The sequence below is a fragment of the Mytilus trossulus genome, chromosome 8 (assembly GCF_036588685.1).
Source record: "Mytilus trossulus isolate FHL-02 chromosome 8, PNRI_Mtr1.1.1.hap1, whole genome shotgun sequence".
NCBI lineage: Eukaryota > Metazoa > Mollusca > Bivalvia > Mytilida > Mytilidae > Mytilus > Mytilus trossulus.
Window position 1 is genome coordinate 12,958,499 of NC_086380.1, and position 21,802 is coordinate 12,980,300.

The following is a 21,802-nucleotide window of genomic DNA, read 5'->3' on the forward strand; positions in this document are numbered from 1 at the left end:
TTTGGAAAGTTACTTTTAGTTTTGTATCTTTAAGATATATAAGGACCATCAATAAACTGGGGGAAATGTACTGATATTACTTAGTTAAAATATGTCGGATCTAACAGTTTCTGATAAATGCTGTTGGATTGTCCTTCGAGAAGATATAGTAATTTGACAAAGTGCTGTTGCTATAATTATGACACCCCTTTAATTAACGATTTATCGGGACAAAGGATTAACCTTTGTTTTTACAATTAACGTGTAACTATTTAAAAAATATTAGACTATTTTATTTGATTTTCTTAACCACAGAATTCTAATTGTGCAATTAGCGATCGAATGCTTTAGATTGATTCCAAACGTGACATTATGTACTGTGGATTCATTAAAATTCGTTGGATACAAATTTTCGTGGATTTCGTTTGTACAGGAGAACCACAAATTCAAATGTTCAACGAAATACAAATTTTGTAAAGGAATGAGTGGAGACTTTGCCCAAACCACGAAATTAAATATCCACGAATATGTAAGTTTTCCTCAAACCCCGAAAATTGATACTCACGAAGATAAATGAATCCACAGTACTTGTACGCGTCCCACCACCCAATCGAAACTACTGAATCGGCCCCTGCTTTTATATATAAAAAATAAGAAGATGGGGTATAATTTCAAATCAAACAACGCTCCACAAGAGACCAAATAACACAGAAATTAAAAACTGTGGGTCACCACACGGCCTTCAACAACAGCTTTTCAAATAATAACACATCAAAGTCTGTTTTATTTAATATCTTAAGTTAACGTATTGATGTCGTCAAAATAATAAATTATACTTCTTACTTTTTTTAATTCTACATTGATTCTATAAATTTGTTTCACTTTGTTTTATTTTTGTACCGATATACATCGAGTGACAGCTTGCCAAATATAACAAACGATTAACATTAAGTTTCATTATAACTATCAAAACACTACTTTTAAAAGTTTCAATTTAAAGATTCGCAAACAGTTCTAAAATGAAATTAAAAGGTCGGGCTGTAGGAATTTGTATAATTTCGTTGACAGTTGTAATATGTTTATTTTTGTTTTTCAAAATGGAATTGAACTTGAGAGAGCAAGATTTACGTACCATAACGAAATCAGAGTTTATTCAAAACTATTATTCTTCGAATCAGAATTCAAATAAAGAAAAAATTAAAAAGGTTCTAATATCTGCTGAAGAATTTAGGAAATCTAGGGATATTGAAACGGGAAATATTCTAATAGATAAATATGGAAGTAATGATCATATGAATAACGGAGAAAACGGGCGAGGGATTACGTTTGTCGGTGAAGAAAAGAAAAAAGTAAAGGAGTTGTTACCTAAATACAGAATTAATATTCTAGCTAGTGATTTGATTCCTTTGAATAGACTCGTTCCGGATTCAAGACCTCCAAGGTAAGACTTAATTGATTAGGGAAATCCCCCAATGTGACTGGTGAATAGAAATATGGTCCTTCTTGTTCTTTGTTCTTTTTCTGGCCGTTAGTGAAACCCTTTCCAAAGTGTTGCGTCCGTTTTGCTGTGCTGGATATACACGTTCGCAGCCACGTCATGTCAGATTAGGGACGTTAAATCCAATGACTCGTGCTGATAGATTGTCACCATCTCCTATCTTCATCCTGTATGGACTCTTTAACAGTACCTACCTATTATATTTGTTGATAATCATGAGGGAAATCTAAAAAATAGCGTAATCCACATATTATAAATTTTAAAAAAAAGTAGATGATGGTATTAATTATGTATATCAAGGCCATGGTGGAGATGAAGATACATTATTTCAAAAGCAATTTTCGAACAATCTTTCAATCTTACAAATTCCTCAAATTTTAAGAATGGCTATACTAACGCAGTCATAGGTTTGAACGTAGTTTTCAATTTAGACTCGTTTATATACAACTGGTCTAAACATCAACTCAACAATGTTAGATCTGTAAATTTGCTTTTGCAAATATTTGGTTTTTCCCTCGCCGGGATTCGAACCCATGCTACTGTGATATCGTGACACCAAATCGCCTGCACTGCAGCCGTCCCGCTAGTACACACGACCACCTGGGCTCTCAAAAAAAGAGCTTTCGCTGGCCATGTGTTACCTTTCCACGTCAGTGATAATCTAGCGGCCATGTGTTACCTTTCCACGTCAGTGTTAATCTAGCGGCGTACTACAATACATGTTACAGATCAGCTAAATTATCTATAGTAATAAAATTAACGGTACAAATTCTCTTGCACCAGATGCGCATTTCGACAATACATGTCTCTTCAGTGATGCTCGTGGCCAAAATATTTGAAATTCAAAGCTTATATAAAAGATGAAGAGCTATAATCCAAAAGGTCCCAACAGTATAGCCAAATCAGTGAAAGGAATCAGAGCTTTGCATGAGGTAGATACATTCCTTAATTTAAAATAATTTCTAATATTTTGTAACAGCAAATTTTAATACCACAAACAATCCGTATTTTCATGTAAAGGATCCTACAAATTAATGTAAGATACGGTCACAGAAAATAATTATATTCATAAGTATGTCTGTATATATATTGCGATCCGATGGATACATCTGTTGTAGGGTTGTCACTGACTCACTGACGGTGGGCATGTGTTACCTTTCCACGTCAGTTTTAATCTAGCGGCGTACTACAGTACATGATATATAAGGCATGAAGATGTTATTGTTACAGATCAGCTAAATTATCTATAGTAAATGATCCTACAAATTAATGTAAGATACAGTCACAGAAAATAATCATATTCATAAGTACGTCTGAGTCAGTGACAACCCTACAACAGATGTATCCATCGGATCGCCATCAATGATGGTGATACATGGCTGTGTACATAATGTATATACAACTCGTCTAAACATCAACCCAACAATGTTAGATCTGTAAATTTGCTTTCGCAAATTTTTGGTTTTTCCCTCGCCGGGATTCGAACCCATGCTACTGTGATATCGTGACACCAAATCGCCTGCACTGCAGCCGTCCCGCTATATATATACAACTCGTCTTAACATCAACCCAACAATGTTAGATCTGTAAATTTGCTTTTAAAATGACTAGTGTAAAACCATTCAAACGGGAAAAACCAACAGTATAATCTATATAACAAGAGGCTGTCACAACGACAGCAAACCGAATGTATTAGCATTCATTTGTGTCCTGGCAATATCACAAGAACCACAACTGATGATTGGTGAAAGCGAAAATCGTCAATATCAAATTTGACCTATATTTTGTCATAAGTATCAACATATTAAAATTTGAAAAGCTTAGATTGAATCGTTTGTGAGTAAATGCAACAATGTGAATGGAAACACCATTTAATGATCTTTCAAGAACAATAACTCCTGAACGGTAAAAGTCAAAATCGTCATTATTGAACTTGACCTCCATTTAGTCATCAGTAACAACATATTAAAATTTGGGAAGCTTTGGTAGAACAGTTCATGCGTAAATGCACGGACACGACTGGAACAGCCATTTTTCAATATTTCAAGAACCATTACTCCTGAACGGTAAAAGTCAAAATCGCCATTTTTGAACTTGACCTTCATTTAGTTGTCGGTAATAACATGTTAAAATTTTAAAAGCTTTGGTTAAACGGTTCATGAGTTAATGCACGGACAACATTTGATTGCCGCCCACCCGCCCACTGAGCATCCTCAAATCAATAACCGACATTTTTGTCACAAAAAGCCGGTTAAAAAACGAGAAACGAGAAACACTCATGGACCACATCAACAAACGACAAGCACTGAACATCAGGTTCCTGACTTAGGATAGCTGCAAAGAAATGCAGCGGGTTTAAATGAACGGAAATGTGGATGGGTATTTACAGAAAAGAGAATAAAGGGCAAAAATTATAAGGAATAGAGAAAAATGGACCCAAAATAAAAGAATAGAGAATAACGGGGAAAAGTTTTAAGAATATAGAAAGCCCCCCCCCCCCCCCCCTCCATCCCATTCAGATCATCATTAATGTATTTCTTTATCAATCATGTTCTGCATCTAAAACAAAAGTGAAGTAAAAAAATCAGTCTTATTGCCACAAATCACGAATCCGCCAAAAAATGGTATCAATATGTGACCAATAGAGCGATTCATGAGGCTTCTGGTTTTTACCCTCGACAGGCAAACTTCTTCAATTCCGCAGAAAACCTGACAGGGTCAGATATATTCTTATACAACTTACCGATTGTATCAGTTAATGTCATAAGGAACCTCAATTTAAAAAAAGATATGCACATGTTTTTATAACTAAATGGATAGTTTTCACTTTTCAACTTGATCGACTACATAATTTTGTGTTGAGTTTGATGGATTGATATATCAACAGTAGATAATCCAATTGGTCCTAATTGTGCACCTTTCTGGCCAACTTGTTTTTGTACTCATGTGAACTGAACGTCATACAAAACCTTCTTAAAAGACAAAATAAACATCTTGATTTTTTGTATTATAATTTTCACTTTCAGATATATTGGTGATGTCCTGTCATTGGTCAAAAATGCATATTTCAGTAAAATTAAGGATAATAAAAAAAACTAGAAGGTCTGCTTTATATTTTGATCTTTAATATTGACACATATGGACGTCTTCAAATTAGAATCTATGACAAACTTGATGATTTCCATTTTTGAATTATCACTTCCCATTTATCAGCAGTAACAACCATCTGCACCATCGAAATAAAAGCGCTGTTTCTTTGCTTATGTGTGTGGTTTTTCGTTCGTTTGTTTGTTTGTTTGTTTTGTTTTGTTTGTTTGTTTTATTGTTGTTGTTGTGCATGTACTGATTTTGTGTCATGGGTTGATACCCCATTTCTTTTGTTTTTCAAACTATTTTGGAAGTATTTGTAAAAATTTAAGATTTTATTTTCTATATTTTCAGGTGCAAATACCGGACCTACGCACATGATCTCCCAACAACAAGTGTCATTATTCCATTTTATGACGAATGGCCATCGGTTTTAATTCGAACTGTATACAGCATAATTAACAGAACTCCTAGACATTTACTTCAAGAAATTATATTAGTTGACGACAATAGTCAAATGGGTAGGTTACCTTTTGGTTAAAACAACAGTCAAATTTGCAAGTTACACATCGACAAATATCATTAAGGATTGTTACAAGTGTCAATTGGATTATTGAGGTCTTTGCTATGACTGGGTCTCGATTGGGTTTATATAATATTCAATATAATATGTTGATCTGCACATAGTCCTTTCTTTGTGTAATTTGTTTGCATTCGTCACAACTCAATCCGATTCCGTTCCTGTCATATAAATAGAAGAGTAACGGATTCACCCGAGGATTGCGTTTGTTTGCTGTTTCATTGTTATTCTAGATTAATAGACATGCAGAATAACGTTTGTTTGCTGTTTCATTGTTATTCTAGATTAATAGACATGCAGAATAACGTTTGTTTGCTGTTTCATTGTTATTCTAGATTAATAGACATGCAGAATAACGATTGTTTGCTGTTTCATTGTTATTCTAGATTAATAGACATGCGGAATAACGTTTGTTTGCTGTTTCATTGTTATTCTAGATTAATAGACATGCGGAATAACGTTTGTTTGCTGTTTCATTGAAATTCTAAATTAATAGACATGCAGAATAACGTTTGTTTGCTGTTTCATTGTTATTCTAGATTAAAAGACATGCGGAATAACGTTTGTTTGCTGTTTAATTGTTATTCTAGATTAATAGACATGCTGAATAACGTTTGTTTGCTGTTTCATTGTTATTCTACATTAATAGACATGCGAAATAACGTGTGTTTGCTGTTTCATTGTTATTCTACATTAATAGACATGCGGAATAACGTTTGTTTGCTGTTTCATTGTTATTCTAGATTAATAGACATGCAGAATAACGTTTGTTTGCTGTTTCGTTGTTATTCTAGCTTAATAGACATGCAGAATAACGTTTGTTTGCTGTTTCATTGTAATTCTAGATTAATAGACATGCAGAATAACGTTTTTTTGCTGTTTCATTGTTATTCTACATTAATAGACATGCTGAATAACGTTTGTTTGCTGTTTAATTGTTATTCTAGATTAATAGACATGCTGAATAACGTTTGTTTGCTGTTTGATTGTTATTCTACATTAATAGACATGCGGAATAACGTTTGTTGCTGTTTCATTGTTATTCTACATTAATAGACATGCGGAATAACGTTTGTTTGCTGTTTCATTGTAATTCTAGATTAATAGACATGCGGAATAACGTTTGTTTGCTGTTTCATTGTAATTCTAGATTAATAGACATGCGGAATAACGTTTGTTTGCTGTTTCATTGTTATTCTACACTAATAGACATGCTGTATAACGTTTGTTTGCTGTTTAATTGTTATTCTACATTAATAGACATGCTGAATAACGTTTGTTTGCTGTTTAATTGTTATTCTAGATTAATAGACATGCAGAATAACGTTTGTTTGCTGTTTCATTGTTATTCTACATCAATAGACATGCGGAATAACGTTTGTTTGCTGTTTCATTGTTATTCTAGATTAATAGACATGCGGAATAACGTTTGTTTGCTGTTTCATTGTTATTCTACATTAATAGACATGCTGAATAACGTTTGTTTGCTGTTCCATTGTTAATCTACATTAATAGACATGCGGAATAACGTTTGTTTGCTGTTTCATTGTTATTCTTCATTAATAGACATGCGGAATAAAGTTTGTTTGCTGTTTCATTGTAATTATAGATTAATAGACATGCGGAATAACGTTTGTTTGCTGTTTCATTGTTACTCTACATTAATAGACATGCTGAATAACGTTTGTTTGCTGTTTCATTGTTATTCTAGATTAATAGACATGCAGAATAACGTTTGTTTGCTGTTTCATTGTTATTCTAGATTAATAGACATGCAGAATAACGTTTGTTTGCTGTTTCATTGTTATTCTACATTAATAGACATGCGGAATTACGTTTGTTTGCTGTTTCATTGTTATTCTAGATTAATAGACATGCGGAATAACGTTTGTTTGCTGTTTAATTGTTATTCTAGATTAATAGATATGCGGAATTACCGTTGTTTGCTGTTTAATTGTTATTCTACATTAATAGACATGCGTAATAACGTGTGTTTGCTGTTTCATTGTTATTCTAGATTAATAGACATGCGGAATAACGTTTGTTTGCTGTTTCATTGTTATTCTAGATTAATAGACATGCGGAATAACGTTTGTTTGCTGTTTTATTGTTATTCTAGATTAATAGACATGCGGAATAACTATTTAACATTATGATGTATTGCAGTTGAACTGAAAAGGCCACTAGACGAGTATATCAATGACAATTTTCCCAAAGATATGATAAAGATTGTACGTAATCCTAAACGTGTAGGCGCAGGTACGTCTCGAGTTAATGGATGGCGAGCCTCAACTGGACAAGTTGCTGTGTTCTTTGACAGTCAAATGGAAGTCAATATAGATTGGTATGTTACTAGCTTTACTATAACGGTGTTAAACAGTCACATGAAGGTCAATATAAACTGCTATATTGTAATGTGCAGGGGGTCCTACACGCCAGATAGTCTGTATGTACCAGTAGATCCGTACCAGGGTTACTTCCCTGAATTTGTTGTGTATCGTTGGCTAACCCTTACAAATGGTAACGTATCAGAACTAATTCAACCTCAGATTTAAAAGCCTAACAACAAGTAACAAAATGGAACCCTTAATCATACAATGGAGTACAACACAAGGGACACTAAATTGGAACTGTGACTTAACCTTACTTCAAAAGTTGATATATGACTATAACCTATTTGCCTTACAGTACCTAAGTTCTATGATTCAAAGGTTATATTGAAATTTGGTTTCCAGTGCGCCCCTGGTCCTTGTTCAGGGCCATGATGTCACTGTTCCAAAGGGACAGTATCACGTTGTCACCTTAATTATATACCACAGGACAATATGTCACCACCTTATTCAGATAGTACAATTGGCTCTTGCTTATAAAAGTTTAACCAAAGGTCCTTGGAAGCTACTTCTTATACAGAAGTAAGTCTTCACTCATATAGCCTTTATTTTATCTACTTTTCTCAATTTGAAATTGGTCATGACTTCGTTTGATGGTGCTATATAAAGTTGGTCATTTTTCTTTTTCGATCAGTTTATAGGGGTACAGTTTATGTAAATAAACAAGGATAAAACTGGTTTCCTTTTTCACCTCGAACAGAAAGGTCTATTGTGGGGGGTCGAGCATTATCTTCCTATCCTGTATCTTGAAGTTCGTTCAGTTTTTTCCATTCCTACATGACTTGTTGAAAGTTGACCCTCGACACCTGTTGTACAGGCGGAATCCTCGTGTGGTTTCAGGATAGTGTTCTGTCATCATTGGATACTGTGATTAACGGTGTTTCTGTATGTTGAGCGGTATTTTCTCCGTTCTCTTCGGTATTGTTGGTAAGCTCTACATAGGGGTCATTTTCTATACATTTTGTTGAGCGGGTTCTCCATTCTAACTTGTCGTTGGTGTGGACGTCGATGGTGCGGACTTCTTAGCTATGTTAGCTTCTAGACGGCGTTTATTCCTGTCTGATCTAGTTTTTGGTGACCGTTTCCGTGTCTTTTGTATTTTAGGTGACTCGGTCTGCACATAAGTGTACAATGGTGAAGATATCTCCAGTCTACAACGAAGGTGAACATGACCCACTACTCGAGGTCATAACGATCCACCTCTGCCTGACATGTTTAACTAAATGTGGTGATTAGTCAAATAATTCTTAAGTCTGCACTCTGGGAACTCTGACGATCGAACTGATAAACGTTGCGAGAAACTAGAATAATCTCTTAACCAAAATGCATATGATCTCTAAACAGAAATGAATATATTCCATATGACTTTTACGTTTTAAAATAACGCCTATAGTAATTTAATATCAAGCACTTACTTTTCGACTAGATAGGATCGGAACCAGTACCAAAACCAAAACTTCGGAAATCGTTGTCCGTATTACAACCGTAATTAACGTACTTCATTAAGAAACGAAAGTAAAAGGATTTAAACATTTGCCGATTTCCTAATAGATAAACTTAGAACTCCTTAACACAATTAAGGTAACTGAATAAGTTTCGTCACAATATTATTAGTTTTACTATAAAGGTGAAAGACAGTCACATGGAAGTCAATATTGACTGGTATATTACTAGCTTTACTATAACGATGAAAGACAGTCACACGGAAGTCAATATTTACATAATAGTTATTGAAAAACTGGTCATTATCGTGATATATGGACTGTCCTCCAGCAGTCCATGTATCACGATAATGACCAGTTCTTCAATAACTATTATGTTTATTACATTGAGGAACCATGTTTTTACAACTTCTCACGTTTTTTTCTGATATATATTTGGTATTCTTTTACTATTTTGACATATTGACTCGACGTTACTATTTTTAGAAATGATATTGACTCCGTGATACTTAAAATAGTATCATGGAGTCAATATCATTTCCAAAAATAGTAACATCTAGTCAATTTATAATATCAAACTTACACTATTTACATATGTAATATATAAATTAAGGTCTTTCACTCAGTCAATACTGTATATATGGACCTCAGTCATCATAATATAAACAGGTCAACATTTAACGTATAGACCTCGTCAAAAATCCATAATTGATAAAATGATAGTCATGTCTGTCGCTAGACATTTACATGAAATCTAATATTAAACATGGTGGTAATAAACTAAGTCGGCTCATGGTTTGACGTACTTGTACAAACATCGATCGGTATGGAAACTTTTAAAATCGCCTGACCCTCAACTACCTTCAAAGCAAAAAGGTAGTTGAAAAAAGCGTGTCTTTTTACTGTTATTCACATGCCTTATAATCCCAGAAGTAAAGCATTCTTTGTGTATCCCGGCAGGCAACAACTTAAAACTGCCAATGAAATTGATTTAAACTTATTTAGGGTAGTACCCTTTAAGTTAGGATGTGTGAAAGTAGGTGATGTGAAGTATCGTTAAAGTTAACGCTGTAAGCTTGGGTGGTGTGTAGTACCGTTTAAGTTAACGCTATGATATTTGCTGGTGTTCAGTATCGTTTAAGTTATCGCTGTGAGATTAGATGGTGCGAAGTACTGTTAAGGGTAATGCTTTGAAATGGGGGTACAGTTAAAGAGTTTAGATTCATAGCTACAAACCTCCAATCAGTAATTTTTCAAGAGGAGAAATGTAAATAAAAGTGTTGCTTCCTTAGTGTATTGGTCATTTATTTGTATTTAATGAAATGTTTGCTTAGTTTATAAATATGTCCTAGATCCTTCGTTTTAGATAATTCTAGGATTTAAGAATGAGTAACATTATTGTGAAAAAAATATATATACAGTACGAAACTGGAATGATTGGTAATTTGTGATTACACACATAGAACAAATTTGATTATTTTTTAACCCTTGTCCTTTTTTGAGTCTAAAGTACACCTCTACTTGCCATACCTCAATAATAATAAAATACTTAGTCAATATCAACGTACATGGGTACTAGTTCAGTGGCTCTTCAACTACCCAAGGACGCATTGTTACATTTACTGGTAGTGAAATATTATTATGAAATAATGACACGTTAACAACCCCCCCCCCCCCCCCACAACATGTATAATCTATTAAATCTGAATGCATATAGTCAATGTTTTATTTTCAGTTAGGACGAATGCTTATTTTGTGTTTAAAAGTTTATTGAGTTTATTGATTGACTTTCAGGTTACAACCCTTGCTTACAGAGGTTAAGAAGGACAGAAAACAATAGCTATGGCAGTACTTGACTATGTAAATGCAGAAAACTTTGAATATTATTTCTACGAGAGTCATTTGCCTCGATATGGGTTTGAATGGAAACTTGGGTTTTTTGAAACTTTCTTCAGAAAAGATCAGATTGGAGCTACAGAGGAAGACGCAAGACCGTATGTTAATATTCAATTATAAGAAACATAACAAGTATTATTAGAATAAAACTAGAACTATATCTAAAATAGAAAACAATATTGAAAATAACACTTTATACATTTTTCATGCGTTCATAGGGCCTTTCTGAATTTTCTCTTAATCATGAACGCTCGAAGCTGAATATAAGAAAGCCAAGGATGTATAAGAACCGAAACAGTTGAAAAGCTATATGACAAAATTGACCCTCAAAATGATTGCCAAACCAACCTGCAGCGGTATCGTGCCAGTGTTGTTATTCCATATAAATACATCAAAAGTACATTCTTTGGTATGAAGTTAAGGGACGACTGTATGTTTTTTGAAAACAGACAGATCATTCATTTTTTTCTTTTTCTTTTTCCAGGCCGGCTTAATAATTTCGCACGGCTTATTTCATTATCCCAATTCTGTACACAATTAATTTCGGCGTTGCTGTAGGCAGCATGTTCTTTTTCATATTGTCTTGAACAAAATTGTTTATTTTCAGTTCATACGAGTCATAAATCTTCCTGTCCCTGCGCCCCTCCCCCTAAATTCCAATTCTTAGTTTATCGCATTATTAAAACACCAGGAGTAAAACCATTATCCTTTATTTACAATTGTTTTCTGATTTTGATATTTCAGTGGTACGGTAATGGTTGGTGCTGCGTATGCCGTGGACAGTAACTATTTTGGTGAGATAGGTACTTACGATGAAGACATGTATATATGGGGTGGTGAAAATCTGGAAATGTCTTGGAGGGTATGTACTTATTAATGTAAATTGTATATATATACATGAACTATTTAATCTTTACAAGACAACATGATTTTAACAATTGAACAGAAATTAGTTGTTATGCTGTCTGAGTGACATCTAGACCATATTTACTAAAAGTAGTTTTGGACGACATACATCGTTATATGCTCACCGCGGGAAAGGGGGAACTAACTCCTTTTGTGGTATGGACGAGAAGCTGAAATATCCAATACCTCACACTTTTCATATATTTTGAATAATGAAAATGTATACCATATCATCTTTATGACACACATATATCAATAACTTCCATGATTATGACAATTCATGCCGATATCATAGACCACTTTCGAGTTATGTCCTTCACCGGAAAAGTTCGTCAATTATCCTCGCCTATTTAAGAATTGAATGCTTCCTTTTGTAAATTTATTGGGGTGTAAAAGCGTTGACCGAAGTACATTTCTAAAAATGTACGCACGGTCAACGCTTTTACAACCCTATAATAGTATTATAGTCAAATGTCTTTATAGTATGTAAATGTATCTTAGAGATATAACGAATTGACAGAGTATTATAGTCAAATGTCTTTATAGTATATAAATGTATCTTAGTGATATAGCGAATTGACATAGTATTTTAGTCAAATGTATTTATAGTATAGAACATTTTCTTCATGATATATCTCTAACCTTAATGACATGGTTATTCTTATCATAAGGCTGCTGTGGCGTTCCATTCCCCCGTGCATTTTTTGTTGTATCATGTTGATGAATTGCCGTCTCATTTACGCATTAGATACATTTCTTTTTATTCTGATCAATATTAAAATACAATTACTGTAACAATATTTTTTTACATCTGTTAAATCTAATTATTGTCTTTACCTTTTTTTTAAATTTCATTCTGGTTTTTAACTAAGGTCTGGATGTGTGGTGGACGTCTTATTCACATTCCCTGCTCTCATATAGGACACATACCACGTTCACAGCCATACAGTTTTCCCGGTGGTAGAAGGTATGTCGAGGTTTACAATTATAAACGGGCAGTAGAAGTGTGGATGGAACCGAAACACAGACGATTTGTTTATGATAGTTACCCAGAAATGGCGGTATGATATAGTTTAAACTATTGCAGCTATATAGTTAACTTATCGTGCACACATATTTCTATAATTCGTATAAGTTGACGGTAAAATTACAGATCCACAAAATTTTTACAAAATCAATGTACGATCTAAACATCAACGATTCACATTAGAATTATTTTATTTACTCTTATCTACATACAAAGATATTACATTGTGTTTTACAACACAAAAAAGAGGCTAATGTTGAAATTAGACATACTGCATTCTGTTAAGGTAAAATCAGTCCTTACTTAACATTGCTCGGTGAAACACGAAATGTTGCGTTTATTATGAAACTTCTTTCTTCCATTTTTATTGATTTTTTTGTATTCTTTAAGGTCAAGGAATAGTAAATGAGCTTTGCCGCACATTTTGGTAAAACTTTGCATACAAAGTCGGCTCGTTGAACTGTCACTGAAAATCGAAAACAATATGCAATTCTTGTTTTTATTCTCTGAAATATAACTAATTGAATTCTTTCAAAATTGGTGAACATTTGTATAGAAAGCACATAAAATCGGCGTAAAACGTTCTTAAATTTGTCGAAAATCATCAAATCTCCAATTTCAAGTCCATATATGGATTTTTCTTACAAAAAATATGTTGATACATGAATTTCTGTAAACGAGCCAAAATCTGTGCATTCACAGCCCGTTTACAGTATCTTGACCTTAAGTATTTCTTTATTTATCGCTAGACTATTGACGCGGGGGATTTATCAGAACGATTCAAGCTGAAGGAGAAATTACAGTGTAAAAATTTTACTTGGTTTTTGACAACTATCTGGCCGGAATTATTCATCTTTGATGATAATGTTTTTGCTTGGGGATCAGTAAGTATTGGCCAGATGGCAGACAATTTTTTAAACAATCAGAACACTTCAGAAAGAAATACGAATCTTTTGCAATGACACAATGACACAAAAATTCAAAGACAAACGAAAACAGCAAACCATTACACAGAAAAGATTGATGAACGCAACCCCTCCCCCCAAAAAAAACCAAACAAACAAAATGTAGTGCACTTGTCTAACCAAGCATGAAAATACCTGTATTGTTCTATTCAAATTTGCCGAATATTATAAAATTCCGAAATCATTATAAATTAATTGATTGATTGTTGGGTTTTAACGTTCAATGGCAAATATTTCATGAATGTTCAGGGCGATATTCAAGGAATGTTTCTCCCTTATGAATAGATCAGATTCCATGACCGGGTTGTACTTTACTTTTGGTCCTTTTTTGTTTTGTCAGCCCTTCATCGCTCATAAAAAAATTTGGACTTGTGTTATACAGTCGGGGCACTTAGCGAACTCCATAATATTATGGTATTCCGTAATTTTTTAGGAAAATTAAAGTTGTCTCCCTTAGACTAACACGGTAAATTTCATATGGGAGATAACTATATTTTTAAACTGATTCCCAAAATAAGGGAGACAAATGAACTTTATTTACTGTTTTATTTTCTTAAATACAATGGAACATACAGTATATAATATGACATTTCCACAAACAGAAAACCAAAAGTAGAATTGTTTTCAAAATTAAACATGGATTTAAATAGTGGTAATAAGATACCAAATAACACACAAATAAACTTGAACCATGTACTTACAAAGTTTGACGGGGTTAAATAACCTTGAAGGGTCCAAACCCTCCCCTAACCTGGAAAGTGGTGTAACATTACAAAATATGAACGAACTGAATATTTAATCAGTTTGATTTTTTTTTAAAAGGCGACCATATGGTTTAGGATTTTCTAATGATTAAAGACTATACGGTTGCCTATAGTTGCTTACATCCAATACATTTAAACACTGTTTGATAGTTGGTCTCGTTTTCAATCATACAACATTAATTATCCTTATTTATTTTTGTATTAACTCATCAAATGAATACGAATAAGAAATTTACTTAACAAAATCACAGAGAGGACAAGCACGTGGCAGGGTAATTAGTGGCGGGCGGATCCAGAACTTTTCCTAAGGGGGGGGGACGGACTGATCTAAGGGGGAGGGGGCGCTCCAGTCATGCTTCAATGATTCCCTATATAATCAACCAAATTTTCCCCACAAAAGGGGAGACCGGGCCCCTCAGGGCCCCCAGACCCCCTGGATCCGCCTAGGGCTATTATACATCAGTACGTCATTTGACATCATAATCAAACTGATGAAAAATACCTGTTATATGACATGGTTATAGATACTTACATTCAATGTTCTCTTTTTGTAAAAGCAACGATATTAGGCATACTCTTAAAAGTCTACATGTCAGTAATTTTTCAATGAAAGACGATATGATAATGCATTGATTCGATTGTCTCTATTCGCATCGTTAACAAAATATATGACAGACTTGGTAATACGCCCTCGATATATTATTTTCAAATATAACGAAATCAAGGTGTATCTTATACTAAACAAAAGAACAATGAATTAAACCCTTCATTCCTATTCCATATTCATTGACAAAAGTATCTATTTCAATAACATAAATCTTAATAAATGTACCAACCAATTAAATTACCATTTCTATCAAAAAAGGCATTTCGATATATTAACTGCATGACATTATTAAGTACCATAACAATCATTGACAAATTGGTCTCGAAATCAAAGAGATTTACAAATATACCTACCGTATCAACATATAAATAACACATTGACGTATGCGTGCATGTGCTATAAATACATTACAATCTGCAGAGATATGTTAAGTACTTAAGTTAAAAACAGAGGTTAAATTGATCCCTCAAATTGCACTTGCCTCTTTATTATATATATAATCGTTTGAGATAAAAGTTTAGAGATAAATCGCCAACTGTAAAACTGACAAGGCAACACAAAACACAAGCGTATTACACTTTTTATTGTTAATAAATGCTTCTAAAGAAAAACAAAGTATTCGACGGGTGAAACACGGGATAATGATCTTACAGCGCAAGATAAAATAAAACTAAGTTAATCAGTTGAAAAAGTTTATATAATACAAAAACACAATAAATGTAGGACTGTATGAGTTTATTTTGATTCATTTTCGAGCAGCGACACTTTTAATTCCAATTGGTATTATGTTTTTCATATCTAACTAGATGATAGTTCAATGCTTGGAGTTTTGCAGTGAGAACTACGATTTGAACAAACTATTTTTGAAATATAAAAGGATACTTGTAATTTCTAATTTCTTTAAAAAATTATTTTAAAACGTTTCACTTTTCATTAAAGTTTTTTTTTCGTATGTACTAATTTTCCGGACTTTATAAAGTTAAAAAATTGACGAATAAATGCTATAAACTTATGAAATATTAAAACAAATTTTTTTTTCTCAGGTTTATCTAAATTTTATTTGAAAGTCAACTAAACTGAGAAGCTGAGCTGTATTTTGGTTACGTGATAATGTACGGGTACATTTCAATAGTCCACAAAATAATCCGAACATTTTAATATGACCCCTCGAGTACAAGTCTTTCCTCTGACACCTATTTATTATTTTACCAGGAAAAATAATAAGCCTTATTAAAGACACATATGCAAGCATGAATATCTGACGGTTCGGTTTAAAAAAAAATGATACATTCAATTGCAATACATTCATTTTAATCTTTTTTAACAGTTTCACAGTATCGTTTATATGTTCTATACATGTATTTAACTTTTTTAGGAGTTTTTGCATATTCATATAATTCTAATATTTCGGTAGACAAGTTCATCTTTTTAAAGTAAAGTAAAGTAATGTTCCTGTAGTAAAAAATCAGTTAAAGACGACTTTTTTATTACGTTTATGTGTTTTTTGTGTTTTAAGCTGTGCATGTACTGATTGTGTTTCATAAATAGATATGCCGTAGTCTTTGTTTCCTGCTAACGCGATGATCTGTAGTCTTAAATACTGCACTCTCACACACATATATTTCCGATTAAGTGCAGTACTTCAACAAACAACATGGTTTCTTTATTATGATAGTCTATCATTTCTTAATTGTTTCTTGTCAAGCAACACAAAGCATGTTCACTCCATCACACACACGTGATAGAGGAGTAATGTATGTAAAGTTTTCTCGATATCGGCTTTAAAGAGGAACAGCTGTAGTAACCGAATATAAGTTAGCTTCATGTAGTATTATATCATTTTTTTATTATTTTAGTTGTCTCAGGACATTTACTATTTTCTACATAATGCCTGTACCAAGTCATGAATTCTTAAAATGTTTTCCTTTCGTGTTTACAAAGTCTGAGCTTAGGATTTTTCTATTATATCATTGTCTTTTCGTTTTTAATTGTTCCTTTATGTTTGTTTTTTTTAACTTATATGTATGTTTTAGTAACACTTTTCTTGTCAAATGATTTATTTGCATTGAAAAGGAGGACCTTTTTATTCGAAATTTTTGCGGCAGCATAATGCACATTATATTTGCTATATAAAGTTTTGCTATAGTGTCAGAGATACATGTATATGCCAAAAACTGCATTTTATCCCCATGTTCTAATTTTTGCCATGACAGTCACTGCATGAAATGATTAGTTTAAGGAATCATTAAACTACTTGAAAACTAGTTGTAAGTTCCGAGTTTATTATTTTCCTGGTAGTTTATTGGTCAAGTAAACGCAATATTTAATAGTAGTTTACAAATAGTTTACTGGATGCAGTAAGTTCTCGAATCGACACCTGATTTACTGTCCAGTATTTTTCAAATTTATTGAAGTTTAATAGACATACAACTTCAAATTTAATGTAGAAGATACCTGTATAACATGATTTACTACACATTAAAGTCAAAGATATTCCAAACAGAAAGCTGTTTACTGTGGTTTTAATTCTGATTAAACATCGAGTTGTAAATTTAATACGACAATAAACTTTCATTTAATGCAAATTGAAATCAGATTCAATTCCAAGTTTAAAGATTTAATGTGTGATATAACTAGATTTACTTCAAATTAAAACTCGTTTTGACTCCATATGCTATAAGCAAATATGTGTATTATTCGTGTTTGTTGCACTAAATATATGCCAATTGATCTGCAAATGCACTACAGAAAACAGTTTTCATCAATATATCACCAATAACAGTTCTTACAAACTCTATCATAATGCATGACATATTTGAATGAGATATAACGAGTCCAGAACCAATCCTATATATACCAATACATATTCTTAGTATTTGACTTTATTTCATAATCTATTTTGTTCAATTCAATATTTTATCATAAATATTTGTTGTTTTTTAAGGTGTTTCGGTTAAGGTTTAACTACCAAGGCTTTTCCTCATCAGGTATCCCAAGCCTCTAACTAATAAAATAATCAGTTTCAAAGTAAAGTTCAAAGCATCCATACGCATAGAATTTAAAAATTCTGCATACCGGGATACGACACCTGGTAACTTTGTATTGATGTATTGTATTCTAAATTAAATCAGTTTATGATTTGATATAACTATTGTCTTTTTTGTTGTGATTTATCCTATAACTTGGTTTATCCTATAACTTGGAGGATGTAAGTAGATCCTTCAAGTTTTTGTGTCTTTTATATGCTATGATCGGAGGTTTTGGAAACATGGTTTTTGTGCTATCATTTTGTTCAATTAGGTGCCAATGTTTTTTAATTGCTTTATTTAGTCCATTGAAGGAAGGATTAAATTTGGTGGCTAAAACTAATGGAGGCATTGCTCTTTTGTTTTTAAGCTTGTACCTTAGACAATCTTTTCTTTCCTTATGAAGTGCATTTGTTATAATGGGGTTGATATCTTTTTCCGAGTATCCCCTTTGGAGAAGTTTTGTTTTAAAAGTTTCAATTTCTTTTAGTGTATCTTTTTTGTTATTTGATGATCTCATAAAACGCAATATTTCCGCAGTAATAAATCCATTGAACACCGATGATGGGTGAGCTGACGTTCGTTCAAGATACTGAAAGTTATCAGTAGGTTTACGGTATAGTTTTACGTCTAATATATTATGATTAAGGAATCTGTTTCCTTTAAAAATTGTGACGTCAAGGAATTGAATGCTAGATTGTGATATTTCATGCGTAAATTTTATCAACGGGTGTATATTATTAGCAATGTTAAATAATTCAGTAAGATTATCTTGACTAGAATTAAAAAGAATGAATCCATCATCTCTGTATATAGATAACAGTGCTAAGTTATCTTTAAAAGGAAATATATCAAGAATATTCGTTATAATCTCGAACATTCTTAAATCAGCCAGGGATGGGCTCATTGGGGCTCCCATTGGGATTCCACATGTCTGTCTGAATATCAAGTTATTAAATTCAAATTCATTATTGCATAGAATGAATTGAAGTATTCGTAAGAAGTCCTTTTTTGGTGGTAGAGGTATTTCATGTTTATTACGACATATTTTGTACCATGCTCTGTCAACTGCTTGCAGTATTTCATCGTGAGTTAAGGAATTGTACATACTAGTAATATCAAAAGTGCACATAATTATGTCATCCGGTGCCCTTATTTGTTCTATTTTGTTGATAAATGAGGTCGTGTCCTGTGTATAAGTCCATAATTGGCTAACTACCGGTTTTAGGAAGTGGTCTATAAATTGACCAATTTTTTCAATTGGACTATTGCATAATGATACAATTGGTCTCCCAGGAATATCTATATTTTTAAGGAAATCTTTGTTAGTTTTGATTTTTTCTCTATCTTCATGGTTAATTTTGTGAATTTTTGGCAACATATAGAGTCGTCCCACTCGTATATTGGCATTATTGGCTAGGTATTTATATGTTATATCGTCGATATATTCTTTCTTGTGTAGTTGTTTGATCATTTTTTGAATAGTTTCGGATATTTTGTTCGTATTAAATTCATGAATTTGCTCATAGCATATACTGTTGTTCAGGAAATTCAGTGTTTGTTTAATATATAGATTTTTATCCAGAACAACAGTAGATGAATTTTTGTCAGCTTTCTTAATAATTATATTATTATTTGAACGTAAGGTTTTGAGTGCCGCTCTCTCATGTTTAGAAAGATTATTTCTAACTTTGTTTATTTTAAGTCTGCATATTTCCATCTTTGTGGCAAATAGATAATTTTCTATTGTGTTGTTTGCTAAAGAGGGTTTAAATCCCGATTTGATTCTAAAAGGATGATTGGTGTCCGCATTAGTTTTATCACTAAAGTGATATTTGCATCGCATTTTTCTACCTAGTTCGTCAAAATCTCGTAAGAGATTTTGTTTAATGTATTTTACATCTGGACTGGGAATAAATTTTAATCCCTTTGCAAGAACTAATATTTCATAGTTTGTGAGATTCTCACGTGAAAACACTTCTATATAGTTTAAAGCTTTTTTTACATTTTCATGAAAGTTTTTTGTGCGTTTAAGATGGCCTTTGTTATTATTATGTATACGGAGTTTACTTTTGTATTTTATTAATCGTTTTTTCTTATCCCTTTTTCTGAGAGATCTTTTTCTATTACTCATAGTAATTTATTTGTATAAAAAAATTTTTTTGTGACAAAACTATTTTGTTTGTTTGTATAATTATTCCAACTCTAATTGAGAGATGAAATGAATATATTTGAAATTCAACTCTATTTGAGAGATGAAATGTATTTTATTAATTCTACTCTATTTGAGAGATGAATTGATTTGTATTTTGTTTAAATCTATTTCAAAAATTATACATTGTATATGTAAACTCTGTTGAAGTGTTCGTTCACTTCTGCGGCAATCAATGTGTACTGCAAATATACACCAAGAATTACCACGTGCATACATTAGTCTAAGACTTAGATTCTGATTGGATATTCCAATGTTCCCACGTCACTCGTAACAAGCAACAAAGTTCGTCATTTGTATTCTCAATCTGATTGGTTGTTCCGTAATTAGTGTAGATCAGTTACTACGTCATCGAGCCATCTAACTCTGGTCATATGTGTGTATTTTATTAGATAATGATTTAACACTTAATTGTTATTAAACTAGTAAGATAAAATATAATGCTAATTAAATTCCTTTATATAAATAAGTAATGCTTTACACAATACTATTAAATTACGATATTAATATTATCATTCTAAAAATAAATAGAGGTAATTATGAGACAGATATAATCTATTCATGTAAAGATAAGGGTTGTTGATGAAATTGCACTGTTTGCCCTTGCGTAGTCATGTGTATAATTTATTGATAACAATCCTGCTACGTGTGTATGATACCTGTAAAGTTATGTGATTTTATTTGAAGATGTTGTAGATAATCCATATACGAACGAACTATAATTTATAGAATATTTGTACCTAGATAGTACGATTATAATGCTCATTGCTAAAACCATATGAAATAAAATGATAGCAATTATAAGTATAATTTCTTAAGCGATCTTTTAAGTAATAGCTGTCAATTGATGAGTAGCAATTAAAGCAAACTAATTAAACTAAAATAATCAAAAGTTTCCTTGATTTAATAACTAATGAATATATATATATATGTGATAATTAATTCTAATCAATAAGATAAAACTACAATATTCAAAGTAGTCAGACCTGTTTTAATAATCAAATAAAATATATCCGTTTATAGTTGAATAAAATTTGATATCCATCTTGTATTATAAAGACACTTTGTTTTGTCACTGTAAACACATAATTCCACTGAAATACGTAAGAATATTATTGTACTTGTCTTAGTAATAATTATTACGGAAATTTCTGCGGCCTCTTCCACGGTTCCCACGACCGTATCTGTTACCCAGAACATTCTTTAGGTCATCAATTTCCTTTTTCATCAAGTCCATTTCACTTACTGGTTTAGTTTTGTCAGTTTGTTGTTTAAGTACCTCAAGTTCTTGCTTAATCTTGTCAAGATCTGACAGTTCTTTTGGATCCTTGGTTGCACTTTGTCTATAATTATCGGCCCATTTATCCTTCAGGCTCCTCACTCTGTCGTTCAAACGGACAACGCTTGATCCGTTGGTTATTGC

General features: G+C 32.4%; 1 pseudogene; it reads left to right on the plus strand.

Moving 5' to 3' along the window:
• The first annotated feature begins 1,076 nt into the window (after positions 1-1,076).
• Positions 1,077-21,802, plus strand: part of LOC134727354 (polypeptide N-acetylgalactosaminyltransferase 1-like) — a 69,785-nt pseudogene continuing 49,059 nt past the window's right edge.